Genomic DNA, 13,318 nt, shown 5'->3' with positions numbered 1-13,318 from the left:
AGATGAGGCCTGCGTATTTCAAACCCTTTATTTCAGGAAATGAATCAAAACGGAAAAATGATGCAGCGCAAGTTTTAAGTATTTTCTTCCCATCAGATCAAAAAACAAGCTCCTGTTCACCTCTAAGCTGCACTGAAGCAGAAGAGTAAATGTACTTTCCACCTATGGATTTAAATGACGCCTCCGAGGATTGTGGGTGTCAAACATGTTAATGGATGCACATGTAGCTACAGCACACACACACGCACAAACACACACACACAGTTACTACACGGGGAGGAAGGAGGTCGGCCAAAGAAAAATCCGACAGATATAATAAGCTCCGTTCTTAAGAACAGTCAGATGGAGCTCTGAGGTCAAAGGTCGGCTTATGAGCCAACACCTATTTAAAGTCTGTTTTCTATCCAGTCAGTGGGTGGATTGAATCCGAAACATGATCCTTCCTCCCTCTTCTTCATGTTTTTTGTTGGTGGTTTTACAGTGTGGGTGTTCAGATCCCTGCGGGACTCTCACTGAGATTCAGCAGCTCTACAAATAAATACTACTCCACCATAATTGTTTTCCTGAAATAACTAAAGCATCCAGTGGATTCAGTATCTTTGTGTGAATATAAAGGTCAAATTTCTGCTGATTTAAGGCCCTTCTCCTCACGTTCCCTCAGCGTTCCCTGATGGTTGTTGAAACTCAGTTTCTCCCATTTTGCCCCTGCTCCTCCACCTCTGCTCCACGGAGAAGAGGGGGTCAGGGGTCAGAGGTCGGAGTGCATCACATCCCTACAGACGAGTAGAAACTTTGAGGACAATCAGCTTAGAAGCGTTGAAGAACTCAACATTAAGTCTCTCACCCCGTGTTCTTCCCCGTTGAAGGTTCAGAAAAACCCAACTCCAGGTCTGAATCTTCAGTTCATGGTCCAAACCACCTCCTCACGGTCTGAACTGTGAATTCGAGTCGACCCGCAGTTCCAGGTCTGAGCGTGTGATTCCAGGTTCAAACCTGCAGTTCCAGGGCTAAGCCTAATATCCCAGGCCGGCCTGTGAATCAAGGGACAAGCAATTCATGGTCACGACCCACGATTTCAGGCTAGAGCCTGCGACTCCAGGTCTGACCTGTAACTCGCATTCAGAACTGCATCTGTTGGGAACGACCTGAAATTCTCCCAGTTAACATTTCAACAGTGGTTCCCAATGAGATAATGTGGAAAAAGCTGGAGCGCTGCAGGACATCTGTTGCTCGGATTCATCAATGATTCTGGGTCCAATTCACTTATTTGTAAAAAGCCAGTTCTGACTTGAGATTCACTACCTAGAATTTTTGCACATAACCCGAAGTTGTTGCAGTGATTTCAGGCGAGATTATTTTGAAAGAGCCAGTGTGGCGCCCGCCAGGAGCTGACTGTTTGGAGACGCACTGTGCTGCACCTCTGCACAGGTCTCATTTAAAAACTCCACTAAAACCCTTAGGAGTGCTCTGTCTCCGGTGGAGAAGCAGTTTAGGATTTAAACTCGAGCGAAAAATCTCTCGTATTTGTTGCTGTTCACGGTGAAGTGAGATTACTCAGACAAACACAGATCCAGGTTGGTCCTGTGATTTCAAGAGTGACCCAGCTATTCCACGTCCAACCTGCCATTGCTACATATTCCAGGTCTAATGGTGAATCACTACCTGGAATTTTCCCAAACAACATCGCCAGAGCTGATGTGATTTCAAGCAAGGTTACTTGGAAAAATCCGAGTGCTGCTGGATCCAGCCAACCAGGCTGTCACCGTGATATACTGTACAGTACCGAGCAGGTGTCCAGAATGCCACTAATACCCTCCAGGGCAATTCATGATCCTACATGCGATTCAGGGTTCAACGTTTGGTTCCTGCGATTGTCAAGGCTGAAATAGGATCAGTAGCCTGACCTGCTGCCTACTCAACTGTCCCTAGTAATCTCATCACATCTGAAATGGCAGCAGTCATTCCAAATGAGATTCTGGCAATTTTACGGTCTGAATCTGGGTTTCTAGGTTAGAACTATGACTTCAGGTTTGGAACTGCGATTCTGGGTCCAGGTCTAAACCTGTGACTGCTACTAAATCAACATTGTGTCAGAAACTGCTACCTGGAATCAGAGTTTTCCATATAACCTCATCAGGGACTCCAAATGAGGTTATTTGAAAAAAGCTGGAGTGCTGCTGGCACTAGCTGTCATGTTGTCACGGTGACGTACTGTACTGGACTGGACTGTACCGTACTGTACTGGACCTCTGCACAGACGTCTTTTAAAACACCTCCAAAGCCCTCTGAACAGTCGGGGCTGGGCAGCAGCTCCTATCAGCACTGCTGGAAATACAATGAAGTACTTTGTGCGTTTTGTTCTTCCACCCCCGAACACACACACACACACACATGGAAGGCATTAGCAGATTGTTCCATAAGGGTCTGCTAAAGGTCTTGTGAACATGTAACAGAGAGGGGAAAGTTAAACCTCGGATCTGATCTGAACCGCTGTGAAGTTTTCTGGAAGAAGAGGTGGCGGCTCTCTCTCTTTTTCCTACCCCCCACCCCACCCCCCGTGTTCCTGTTCGTTCTCTGGACACGAGAAGCACCGTTCACTAATTGACTTCTGAATTTTTATTGTTTAATTACTGTCACGGTAACACATGGAGGCAATTATCTGTAACCGGCTCAGGATCAGCTTACACCTACAGACAGAGGGAGAGAGGAAACAAAGAGAGGAGGAACAAAACACTCATCTTTTTCATTGTTTTATGCTTCCACTCAGTGATGTTTGGAAGAAAAACGACTGAGAACATAAATCACCGTTTAATGTTTTATTGGGGATCACACTGACATGTTTCAGCCTGAAAAACCCTAAATTTTACTTTTCTATCTTGACTTTCTTTTTTTCCATTTGAATCACTTTGGCTCCAGAACAAGAAGCCCTTGGACAAAATTCTTGTTTTTAAGCTTGTAATTTTGCAGATGTGGTGGATGTTTTCAGTAAGAGGTGGTGATGGGGAAACATTTAGATAAACAGTTCCCTCAAATTAGAAGTAGATTTTAAAGCAGCTAAGAACAGGAAAATTAAAAAAAAACACTGCATCTTAAATTAAATATATATATGAATTATTACATGAGTACTCAGTAGTCATTACTACATTATTATAGTAGTACTCAGTAGTCATTACTACATTATTACAGTAGTACTCAGTAGTCATTACTACATTATTACAGTAGTACTCAGTAGCCATTACTACATTATTACAAGAGTACTCAGTACTCATGGGTTGAACCACACCCATCTTTAAGGTTTTAATGTTCAGCTGATTCAAAGGATGTGGTCTGTGCTGCTGTTGAACTGTACTGTGTTACACAGAGAGGTGTTTTTGCTATTTAGACAAAATAATGGAAAGAGTCTGATACCCAATAAACTGGAAACTGATTGTAGTTTTAGTCTCTAACAGCTATTGTCTCAAATCAGTTCTTGACTCAAGAACATTTTGACGCCATAGCTTTGGCTTGTATTAAGTTGTTGTTTCATTTTAACAGAATAATTGCTCACTGTGGGTCACCTGTATATCAAAAACTCCGTCTTTTTAAACTTGCTTAAGGTGGACAAGAGTCTTTTCAACCACAGCTTCTTTTTAAGCTGTGTACCTGAGAAGCAAAACCCAGGGCAAAAAAGTACACAAGTCACGTGGTTTGACTGGTGACTTGGGATTTTGAGTGTTTTTTCTTTTATGTAATACAGACTGGCTCAAACATATTTTTGGGCGGCTGGTCAAGACATAACATTTGAAATAAATAAAAGATAATGGAAAAAAATATAAATGTGTTTTATGTCTTGGTTTAACGTTCATTTTTTAATTATGATGCCTCCTCAGTCCAAAAGTTCTTTACATTCAAGATGTTGTGTTGAAAGCTCACATCTGTCTGACACCCCAAATAACACCAACAGATGTTTTAAAGAAACTTTTAAAGGTACTACCTGTGATTTAAATCCTTACACCTGTATTTAACGCCACAGTCACACTGCAGACTGACAATACGAGCCTCAGCTTCACTTCACAACATGTCAAACTATTCTCAGCAGAGAGGGCGAAGTGAGAAGAGAAATTCAAAGCAAGACACCTGATCAATCAATGGAGTCGCTAACACCCTCCAAACCCCCACCCTGCTCCCCCGCACCTCCCCCACTCCACTCGCCTCTGCTGCAATCGATGCTCATAGAAATTTCATGAACTTTAAACTGTGATTGACAGGCAGCTCAGGCCCCGACCGCCACGAAGCCCGGGCCCTTAAAGAGTGCGTGAGGGGCATAGCCTTGGTTCCAGAGGTGTGGGGAGGCACGATATATTCAGAGGTTTTTCGACAAAAAAATAAATAAATATTGAAAAATACATAAATAAAAATAGGCTACGTATGCATGGGTAAGATTTCTACATCCTGCATTTGCACACGTTTCAGTGTGTAAACGATAAAGCGTCTCAGGGTGTTCGGGGAAAACTGAGACTTTACTAAACAGGGGTTGAACTCTCAGCAGAGGAACAGACTGTGGCGGTGAAGTTAAGGAGAAAACCTTCTGTGGCCTGTAACTTCTTCTTTAATCAGGCATTTTAAACACTGATATATCCAACATATCACACAGCGCAGCTGCTTTCATTTACCTGTATTTATGTTGATTTTATCAGACGATGTCGCGATCATGAAATCCAGATGTTATCAGCTGGCTGTCTGTCTCACTCCTCACCAGATGTTGCTGTGATGGAGTTTTGTTGTTTGCTACTGAAAACAGGGTAAAGAAGAAGAGATTTACCTGTTTCCATGTTGTTCAGGTGTCTCACTGTGGACAGAGGTCTCTACTGAAACCCCCTGAAAACGCTGATGTGGATGCAATTTGTTTTCACACATTCATATTTTAAAATTTCGACGGCTTATTGTAGACTAAAGGGCAGCAATTGGGTGCAGTTTCAAACTTCTGCTTTTGTTGGGCGGCAAAAAACTTTTTTTGGGACACGGGATTTGGCCAACGGGCCACTATTTGCTGTCCACTGATGTAGACGTAGCCTCAGGGTCAAGGTGGAAAATTCGGATTCGGATTCAGCCCCGCTCATTTATTATGATCTTCTACTCCCCTGTTGACCTCTCAAAAACAGCCCACGTTAGATTGGGAGAGTTAAACCCTGAGGGGGTGAAACATCTTGAACATGACAGGGAGACGTTGGCGTCTCTCAGTCACTGAGTGGTTATCACACAACAGTAATGAAACAACACGAGTGGGTTCATCTCCTCGTCTTTGATCTCGGCTCTTGTCTCGTCTTTTAATAGACAGCAGAAGTGTGCTCTCCGCTAAGGGAATTCCTCGACTCTCAACAGAGACGCACCAAATTTCATATATCAAAGAGCACAGCAGCACCGCTCCACTTAGGGAACGGGGACTAGTGGAACTAATGTCAGGTAATTAGCTGTTTCTGTGGGGGCATTTTCGGCCGCCACTCCAGAAAATAATAACTTCTCAGGTGGGGGGCCTATTTCTTTGAGGCATTCTTTTTCTTCTCAGCCCCATCGCTCGGCTCTCATCAGAAGGAGGTAATTATTCGCTGATTAACATGCTGGATCTGGGCGGATGTTCGCTCTAATCACAGCGGTCGTTGCGTCAGCGGTGTCTGTCTGTCGGAGGAGGAGGAAGCAGAAGGGGAGTGGGTGTTCTTCTGTCACTCGACTCCCGCAAGCCGCGGGACGACAGGAGGCGAGATGTTAATCTGGGTTACAGAGCGAGGAGGGACGACGTGTCACTCCCCAGACAAACACAGAAGAGGGAGGATGAGATGAGGTTACCTGCAGCTCTGAGAATACCGAGCAAGTGCAAGCAGGCGCAGGTGAAACTGCCTTCATCCGACGCCATAAGGAGCTGCAGTGTAGGGGCCTAATCTCCCTGAAGACAGTAACTGTCCAGCTACGAGGTGATTGAGATGTTGTTAAACTCATCTAGATCTCCTTTAAGTATCACACTCCAGTCATATCCGGTATTAGATAATTCCAGTGTTGTTGTATATTTGTCTTCTTCTTAACAAATCCCATAAAAAGACCCAGACCAGCAATGAACGGACCAAAGGCGTAGGTTTGGTTTCAGGAGCTGGACACAGCGAGGATAGAGACCTGATCTTTACTACAGAGAACTCTGGCCTTTACCTTCATCTGTGATTGACGCTTAATTCTAGCATCTTTTAGGAAAATGTTAACTGTAAGTATAAACATAGATGAAATTATTATTATTAAATCATGCAGAGGAGGTGAAGTGTTCTTTCCAACCCTGACTCGTGCTGGATCCTGGATCCTCCCCCTCTGGTTACATACAGACCCAATGACCTCCACCAATGGTCTTGGAGCTGAAAGCCATAGGCACGGAAAGGAAGTCTAGAGAAAATATAGTAAAGGACCAGATTTAAAATTTAAAATCGATTCCCAACTAAACTTATTAGAAATTATTTAAAACTAGAAGGAATAGAGTTTATAAAATAAAATGTTCCCAGCTTTCTGTTCCTGGATCCGCGTACCTTTGTCTAGAGTTGTGTCAAGTGCCTGGACGTCGGTAAACCTGCTTATAAGTCTAGTTTGAATATGAAACTGTACATCTGTGAGGTGTTTTTAAAGATTCGGGTCTTCAGCAGGAACCAATGGGCTCTGAGCTGCGAGCCATAGACAGAGGGGGGAAGGTGAGAGACGGAGTGACACACTGATGGTCTGGATCTGTAGTTGACCAGAAGAAAACTGTAGAATAACACCGGACCTAGAATTTTAAGGTTCTTGGCACTTGGGTAAATCACCAAGACTAAATGGTTAACAAACCAAAGGCAGCGTCTCTTGTTGTTGTTGTGTCACCCTCCTCTGCGTGTCTCCTCTCTGGGATGACTGAGTGATGTATTGAAAGTTGGTGGAATAAAACAGCAGATCGATAAGCTGGTGAAAGGATGCATCCAGGGTGTTATGGCTGCTTGTCAACAGCCTCGGCCCCCGCTGACGGCAGTTGGCCACTTGACAAGTAGCAAAACAAATCAGCCCGTCCACTTAAGGCTCAGCATGTTGTGCATCTGTCAGCCCCCCCCAAAGGAAGTAGGGAATCATCAGCAGTAGTGATCTGCGGGCAGCGAGGCCAAACGCCGCGCTGACCTGCATCAATCATATAGCCGGGGGAGATGGAAAATTGCAGCACATGTTGCCGTGGGATTGAGAAGCGTCTTGAAATGTGTCGGGGGAGTCCACACTCGGCGGCGTATTACATATGGAATACGGGGTCTATTTGAAATGATAAGTGTAATACAGGAGGAAACCACGTAAAGCTGCAGCAGATAAAGTCTATCTGCGTCAGGCGGAGCGTCTCATCGGGGACATGGCTGCGCCTTCAACAAGGCCATCACTGCACAAACAAAAAGGTAAAGGGGAGCAGGGATCCCCCGAAGTGCATATTTCATCTCCGGCTGGTAAATATGTACAAACCAGCCGCATAGAAAAACAGATTCCCACTCAGAGAGCGAGAGGCCGACGGTGGTGAGAACCAGCAAATGAAAAATAGCGAGCGATAAATAAATGTAAACAGTTGTGAGGAGGAGGATGTAAACAGAGGCTTAGTGGATGTATACATGCTCCTCTGAAGCATGGAGGCCTGTTGAATTGTGGGAGCTGATGTGAGCGGGGTAATGAGCCTGCAGAGATGTTGCAGTAATCCACCATCCTCCCTCCAGAGCTCTGATCCTCTGATCTGTTATCAGCCGGCATCTGCAGCAAGAACTACTGAATTATCACAGACTGAACAGAGAGGAAGAGGAAGATTCACCCTCACTTTTTCTCTGATCCTCTGTCCGTAATATACAGGACGGGTGAGACTCACCTGCCGTTTAGGTCTACACAAAATAACTGGATTCCTGTGTGAGAGAACAAGAAATTCACCGTAATGAGCTTGTTTGTGACCTCAAATTTCATCTTAAAATTAAATAGTTCTATATCATTAATGCCTTTGAAAGCATCATGTAGCCAATGGAGGTTTCTGAGGGTCGGACCGATGTGGTGTAGTTTTTTGTCCTGGTCAGAACTCGTACAGCAGCTGCGTGTTGTCAGACAAAGCAGTGAAAACTGCTGTTACTTCTGCTGATGATGTAGCCAAGGGGAAGCATGCAAAAGTTGGAAAAGAAGAGGTCCGACGAGAAACCCCTGTGGGACACCGCCCCACTGTATTCTGCTCATTGTAACTTTTCAAGTATAATTTGTTATGATTACGACTTTGGTCTTCTTTTCTTAGTTTTGTCCATCATTTCTATCAGTTACACTAACGTTGTGCTCGCCAAGTTAATGACAATCAGCAGTGTGCAGTCGTTAATTGTGTGCTCACAACCCAAACCTGTCCAATCCTATGCAGTGAGGAATTTCAGGTGTGTTCACTTTTACTTTGACCTCCAAATAAAGCGGTGTAGATGTTCTGGATAAACTGTTGGTTTCTCATGTTTTTCTATCATAAAACAAACAGAATTTGGATCATTCTATCCATACTTTTTTGTTGTTGTCTTTTCCAGTTAAAGGCCCATGGGTGCTGAGTTAAAGCTGTGAGGTTTTGAATTGTGGTTGCAGGAGGGTGCAGGGTTCTGGATTTCGTGGTTCAGGTTTAGATACCGCAGGGTCAGGTTCTTAGTTTCCTGTCTGTCTCGTATCACTCTGACGCACTGTGACTGTGTTGTGACCCCGATTTGACCTCTGACACCTATGAGGTGGGCTGTTTGTGTTTTTGAGGGGTCTGACTGTGTGTTACCATGGGAACGGGCTGTTTGACAGGACCTGCGATTGGTCAGTAAGGAGTTTGGTAATGGGTTTGGACAGCAAGGGCTGCTGGGAAAGAGGTTAGAGTATTTGGCCTGTGTTGAAACATTTTGCCTGCTTTTATTTGGAAAGAACTGAAGACAAACAAACGTGAGATGTAGTACTGTATTTATACCACTACCCTCTTTACTTCGTCACTGAAGTACAGCTGTTCCTGCTGTTCACACGGACCTGGGAGGCGCGACGTCCGCGGCGTTTCTGTTGAGAGCAGTGGATGTGTCGTTAGTAACTGATCACTGAAAGCGGCTTCATGCCTCCTACCACCGCCATCTGCACTATTGGCACTTTTTAGAGCCATAGCGACAGAGAGACGCTGAGGGTCACGTCCTTTGTATTTCTTTACATTGTACAATTAAAAAAAAAAAATCCACATGATTGGTATTTGACTACTTCTACGATTTTTAACTACTTTCATTCCAACGAGTCGGTAGAGAAAGAAAGATTCCCGGCCTTGTGGAGATCGTCACGTTGGGAAAGAAAATTCACATCAAATGTAGTTGAACAGTTAACTAAATAAAAAAAATAAAAATAATCCAGATAAATTAAAAATAGGGTTGTGTTGAATTATTTTTGTCATTTTTTGACTAAGTGAAGAATCTTCTAGACTATAAAATGTTGGAAAATAGGGAAAATCAGTGCCCATCCCAGTTTCTCAGTCTAAGGTGACATCTTCGAATGTTTTGTTTTGACTCACTAACAGTCCAAAACGCCATAGTATTCATATCTAAGACCTCAGTGAAGCAAGTAACAGCGAATGTTAAACTTAAACAATTAACCAAATTGTGGGCGATTAATTTTCTTCGATGAAGTAATTTGGATTTTGGCTTCTCTTTGATGCCACGGGTGGCGTCAGGGGGGACTTGGACTCATGACCTCAGTATTTCTAAAATCCTTCTTAGAACCCTGCTAGACTCTCAGTTCTACCACATTCTACCATACCACATCCTGTGGTCCCACGTTTTATATACCGACTTTTATTTTGGCAGTATTTTTTTTTACTGCTATGATTCCATTTTTACTGTCTTCTCCACCTATTATTTTATATTGCTGTATGCAGAAATATACGTTATGGATGTGGCACTGGCCTACATTTGACTGCTGAAGCTCCTTCCAAAAAACCCTAGCTCTGATTCTTCAAATGTTATTAATCAGGCAGGACCCATTCGATCGCGAATCAATCTGCAGATGTTCCAGTGTTTTTGTGGCGGCAGGAAGTGAATTTCTCAGCTCATAAATGTGTAAATATCCACAGCTGAAGGATACGGGCTTTGACCTGCTGTTCACTGCGTCTCGCCGTCTCCTCTGATGCCACAAATCTGCCGTCAAGAAATTAGTTTAACGTGTAACCTGCCTCCTCTTTCTTCCTCTCCCATCTCTCCCCCTCTTCTCTCCTCAGTCACTTAGTCGCCTAATAACAGAGCGCTTCAATCAGCGGGACGCCGACCAACCGTTTGATCACTTTCACAGCGAGGAGAGAGAAAAAACCAACCAGAGAGAGCGATAAACACTTGATTAAATATATGAAGAATCCTCCCTCCTCCCCCCAGCCTCTTTCTCTCCCTCCTCTCACCTCTGAATTATCTTCCTCTCCTCCTTTTCGGATTTATAAAAAACATCAGACAGCAGGAGAAAACGTTGGCCGCGGCCTCCTCGCAGAGAAAAGAGAGAGAGAGAGAAAAATCAATACAAATTACGATGGAGAAAGTGGCACTGATGCCTGGAATTGCAGCATATGTTTACACTAAATCAGGCAATCTGTCTTCATATGGGCGGTGTAATGCGTGGGGGGGGTCAGGGTTCGCGCTGCCAGCCGCCGCTCTCCAATTACTCGGGCTCTTTGCAGGGAGGCAGCCGGTATCGATTGGCTGGGAGGAGTGCGGGGCCCTGCAGGCAGCCAATGGGGCGCTGGGGTCAAAGTGCGGCGAGATTTTAATAAGGGGAAGTAATGGGCTTAATTTCTGTAGAGGGAGCGCGGGGGGGGGGGGTCGACTCCGAGCCGCCTGTCCACGGGTTCATTAAAAGCCTCTGTCTTTGTTTCTTTCTCCATCTGTGAGAAGATCATAAATTACTGCCCATCTCTGAGGATAAATGGCTTTTTTATCCAGTTTTTATGCAGCAGGTTGCAGGTTCAAATCCCAGCAGGATGGAGGAACAATTTAACCACAGAACATGACTTTAGAGACCAGCCATTTCCCAAAAATATAAAAGCGAGGTATGTTAATCTGCAGCGCAACTCATTTGTCTTGTGTCACCGGGCGGACCTGGGGTTCGCTGCGAGGCGACAGCGCTCACCACCGCACCGCCCCGGTAAACTTTGGTGCTTCATGCTGCTTTACCTTCACAAGTCACATGTCAAAAAAGAGCCACTGCTGTAGCGAAGAGAAATAAACAGGGAGGTTACCTTGTACTGAACCACAACCGCCTTAGAAGGCATGAGAACGGAAATCAGCTGCAGCCGTGGATGTTCAAAGGCCACGAGGTCACAGATCAGAAACCTCTTCTCTCCTCCTCGGATGCAGATGAGCAGTTAAACATCACGGTATCTCTCCCTCTCTCTCGCTCTCTCTCTCTTTCTCTCTCTGAGTGTAAATGGGTTTTTTATTCAATCACAGCAGTTCCCATAGTGCCTTTCACTTGTTTTATAAGTTGGGATGTATGTACGCGGTGTCGGGAGGCAATCTGGTTTGGGATTCGTCGCTGATTGCTGCGCGTGTCGTCCCGACGCATTATCTCCATTCATCCTCTGCTGCTCTGCATCCCCCCAAAAAGTCTCTTTGGGATCCAACAATGAATCCCTCTTTCATTCACGGCGGGCAGAGGTAATAGATTCGGGCCATGCTGCTCTCTGCTTCCTCTCAGGGAGGCGGGGAGGCAAGAAATCCAACATGGCAGCCCCTGCGGCGAGGGCCACGTCCCTCAGCGCTCTGTCACCCTTCAGATATCATCCCCACCCCAGTCACAGCCTGAAAGCCCTTTTTCTCCTCCGCCTTCCGCCGCTTGAAACGAGCTCCGACAAATTTGATTTAGCAGCTCGCGGTCGCCCATTCCCGGGGAAAGAAAACAAATATTGTTATAATGGTAATAACATCTATTTGTAGCGCCGGCGACAAACGGCGGCGGGGCCCTTTGAAGGAGACCCCTCTGCGCTGCCGTATAGCTGCCTTATTCTTATTCATGAAAGCCACGGTTATGCATATTAGCGCAAACTAGCTATTCTACTCACCGGCATTTGGTGTGTCAATCATCCTTACAGAATACAAGAGCCAACGCTGACAAAAGCAGAGTGGGCAAGATCGGCTGACAAATTGTCCCCAAAGTCAAATTTGACAGCCTTTTATGATTAATGGGCTTGATTATGGAGAAGTATCTCCCCGAACTCATTTCCGGGTGTTTCTCCCGCTCTCCTCGCTGCGTATGGAGAGGGGGAGGAGGAAGAGGAGGAGGAGAAGGAAGGCAGACTTTGTGGAGGTGAATGAGGGAAGGAAAAAAAGAAAGAAACGGGCTCGGTGCAGGAAGGTTGGATTGAATTAGCGATGAAAAGGCAGAGCAGGAGGACTGGTGGAGTGTGAGGTCTCACACTTAATAAACAGCAGGAAGATAAGAGAGAGAGAGAGAGAGATCAGCTGCTCTCTCTCTCTGTTAGTGTTCACTGTTAATAAGAACCAACAGACTGAAGCTGAAGATCACTGAGAGGTCGCAACTCCGAAAGGCCTGGGTGTAAAACCAGGGCAGTTTGTAGTCCTGACAGAAATGTCTCGGTAGCACTGAGCATCAACAGCCGTCAAGTCCCGAGAGCTGACCCCAGACGTTATTTACTCTGTAACTACACTGCAGAACATCTTCCCTTTATCAAGACGTTTCTGTCTAAAATTGACTCCTGTAAAAAAAGTTTTCAGAACCGTAAAGCAACCTTCCAACTTACTGCAGGTTATTATCGTGTTTCACTCTGCAAGACCTTCGACAAGTATCGTAGATGACCGAGCATGTCAAGAGATTCATGTACGCAGAATACACACAGGTGCCGGGTCAATGAATCAGAGGACCGGAGAAGGGAGGTCAACTGAAGGATGACACACAAGTAACACACAGATGGTCACACAGGGAATTAGATGAAGACATCTCGGATTCAAAAATATAAAATGTTACACTGGTAACAGCGAAGAGGGAAAAAAATGCCAATATTTATCATAAACGGCAAACAAGAGGACTGCAGCATCGTCCGTACAACAGTCCCAGAGTCCAAGAGTTACGAAGCTTCTGTCCAATTCTGTTGTCTGCGTCTCGAAACAGGGACAGAGAAGGCAGATTAGTGCACCAGAGTCAAGACAGATACAACTGGACACTTTTTGTTGTGCAGATAGTTCCTGATCAAAATCATCAGCTTGCCAGTTTCAGACTGTGCAAGTATTTTATTTAGACAAAGTCCTTGATTAACATTTAATATTTGACATCTTTTAACAAGATT

At 44.9% G+C, this 13,318-nt stretch overlaps 1 protein-coding gene across 1 annotated transcript in view; it reads left to right on the top strand.

Annotated features, from left to right (window-relative positions):
- The window catches only part of LOC120785668 (transcription factor COE3-like), a 166,767-nt gene that overhangs the window by 122,858 nt on the left and 30,591 nt on the right, over positions 1 to 13,318 (top strand). The gene's annotated exons all lie outside the window — the stretch shown is intronic.

This window comes from Xiphias gladius, chromosome 23, assembly GCF_016859285.1.
Source record: "Xiphias gladius isolate SHS-SW01 ecotype Sanya breed wild chromosome 23, ASM1685928v1, whole genome shotgun sequence".
Taxonomy (NCBI): domain Eukaryota; kingdom Metazoa; phylum Chordata; class Actinopteri; order Istiophoriformes; family Xiphiidae; genus Xiphias; species Xiphias gladius.
This window is presented reverse-complemented; position numbering and strand designations above follow the sequence as displayed.